Source organism: Opisthocomus hoazin, unplaced genomic scaffold, assembly GCF_030867145.1.
Source record: "Opisthocomus hoazin isolate bOpiHoa1 unplaced genomic scaffold, bOpiHoa1.hap1 HAP1_SCAFFOLD_102, whole genome shotgun sequence".
NCBI classification, from domain to species: domain Eukaryota; kingdom Metazoa; phylum Chordata; class Aves; order Opisthocomiformes; family Opisthocomidae; genus Opisthocomus; species Opisthocomus hoazin.
In genome coordinates, this window is record NW_027448981.1 from 120,001 (window position 1) to 122,500 (window position 2,500).

At 79.1% G+C, this 2,500-nt stretch overlaps 1 non-coding gene across 1 annotated transcript; it reads left to right on the forward strand.

Annotated features, from left to right (window-relative positions):
• The first annotated feature begins 2,312 nt into the window (after positions 1–2,312).
• On the forward strand, positions 2,313–2,465 carry LOC142360019 (5.8S ribosomal RNA). The gene has a single exon (XR_012762782.1). It is a non-coding gene; the product is annotated as a 5.8S ribosomal RNA (ribosomal RNA).
• The last annotated feature ends 35 nt before the right edge of the window (positions 2,466–2,500 follow it).

The window sequence follows — 2,500 nt, forward strand, 5'->3', positions numbered from 1 at the left end:
GCCGTCGCCGCGGGTTTTCCGTGCGCGCGCGCGCTCGCACGTTCCTGAGTTCGCCCGGAAAGGCCCGGCTCCCGCGCGGGAGCCGCGTGCGTGCGTGAGGGAGGGGGAGGGGGCGTCCCCTCCCCCCGCCGCTCCCCGGAGGCGCTCTCCTCGTCCTGTCGCCCGCCGCCGCCGTCGTCTCGTGCGGCTCGTCCTCCGACGCGCGCGGGTGCGTCGACCTGTCGGCCGCGGACGCCGCGCCCCCGCCGGCTCCCCGCTTCCCGCGTCTGCGCGGGAAGCAAGAGGGGGGGATGCCGGCGGGGCAACGCGGCGAGCACGGCCGGCAGAGCACCGGCCTGCTCGGCGGGCCGGGGGGCGAGCGTCGAGCGACGGCGGCGGCACCGGGGGCCGCAAGCGCGACAGCCGAGGGGTGTCGCCGTCTTCGGGGGGCGGCAGCTCCTGGGGGGGGTGGGGCGGCGCCGGCGGCGGCGCCGTCTACCCCCCCGCGCGCGGGACAGGGCTGTCTCCGGGCGTTCCGGGCCGTGGCGCGGGTGTGCGCACGGCGTTTCGGGCGGCGCGGCGGCCGGACCCGCGAACCTCCCCTCCGACCCGGCACGGCTGCCTCTCGAAGAGGGAGCCGTGGCGGAAGGGGGGGGCGCGAGCACGGTCTCGGCCGCTGGCGCCGCCCGGGGCGGGCGAGGCCCCCCCCCCGGCCGGGTCGCGTCCCGCGCGAGCGGGCGGCCCGAGCCACGTCTCTCCCCCCGGGCGCAGCGCCGGGCTATCGAGGGAAACCCCGGGCCCCGGGGCTAAGGAGGACGAGGTGGTGGCGGCGGATGCCGGGCGCGCCCCCGCGGGCGGACGCTCCCCCGAGGGCGGCAGCCGGGGGAGGCACCCCCGCGGGGCCATGCAGGTCGTTTCCCTCACCCCAGGGCCAGGTACCTAGCGTCCGCGCTTCGGCGGCCCTCCCTCGGCCGAGTCCGGGGGTCAAAGGCCAAAGGAGCCGGGCGGCGGTTTAAAGACTCGAGCGGCACGGCGCGAGCCGCGGGGGGGGCGTCCGCCCCCGCGGGCCGCCGTGCCGGAGAAGGGGGGGCGTCTCGCTGCCCCAACCTGCCCCCCCTCTCCGCGGGCCGGTCTCGGCGGAGAGACCGCGGCGCGGGTCGGCCGCGGCCGACCTGCCCGCCCTCGCAAACGGGGCCACCCGCCGGCCGGAGCGCGGGCTCCGCGCCGGGGGAAAGAAAGGCGCGGCGAGCCCCCGCGGGGGGGGGCGGCCGCCGGGGGGCCGCCCTGCGCCTTTGGACGCTCGCGCTGCGGCCGCGCTCGGGGCGCGCCGCGCTCCCCTCTCCCGCTCCTCGCCCCGCCCTCGGCGCCCAGGGAAAGAAAGGGGGGGGCGAGCCACACCCCCCCAGGCCGAGCGGCGGCGGCGCCGCTCGGCGTGCCGGTCGGTGCCGGTCGTCCGTCGGGTCGTCCGGGAGGGTTCCCCGGCCGCATCCGCTGGCGGCCGTCCCGTCCCGCGTTTCCCCGCCCGTCGCTTCCGTCTCGAGGGCGGGCGCGCGGCGCGGGGGCGTCCCGCTCCGGGTCTTCGCGTGGAAACGGGGAGAGTGGGAGCCGCCCCCCGCGCTCAGCGCCGTCCGCCTTTCCGCTGGGGCCGTGCCGGCGGCCCCAGGGGGCCGAGGCGAGAAGCGGCTGCGGCGGCGGTTTTCGCGGCGGCGGTGGCGGCCGCCGCCGCCGGGCGGGGTGGCCGGGTTCGCCCATCCGGCGCGGGCCGGTGGGCGGCCGCGCGTCGCCGGCTCGCGCTCCAGTGGCCGGCCGCGCTTCCTCCGGCGTCGGTGGAAGGCGGCGTCGGCGCCGAGGTTCGCCGGCGGGGCGAGAGGCGACCGTGGTGGGCGGAGCCGGCTCGTCGCAGCGCGGGCGCAGCCGGGCGTCCGGCTCCCGAGCGAAGGCGGGCAGGCGTCGCGGCCGGGCGTGCCGTAGCCTCCGGGGGGAGGCCGGTCCGAGCCCGGGCGCCTGGGCCGCCCCCGAAGCGCGCCAAGGGTGTGTGTGTGTGTGTTGCGTACGTTTCCCCAGGGTCGGTCGGGAGCGCGGGCTCCCCCGCCCTTTGGCCGCTCGGGGTTTTCCGTTGTTTTCCGTTTCCCCTGTGCTCGTACGGTCAAGCCGAGGCGAGGGCCTCTCCGTCGCGCCGCGTCGCGCCGCCGCGCCGCGCCCCCTCCGCGCGTGCGGAGGGGGGTGGGCGGCGGCGGGGCCGGCGGTCGGTCCGGCCGTCCTCAGAGAAGGGGCCGCTCTCGGCGAGCGGTCCCGGCCCCTCCGCGCGCGCGGGGCGGTGCCGAAACCGAGACAACTCTTAGCGGTGGATCACTCGGCTCGTGCGTCGATGAAGAACGCAGCTAGCTGCGAGAATTAATGTGAATTGCAGGACACATTGATCATCGACACTTCGAACGCACTCGCGGCCCCGGGTTCCTCCCGGGGCTACGCCTGTCTGAGCGTCGCTTTACGATCAATCGCCGTCTGCGCCGCCGAGCCC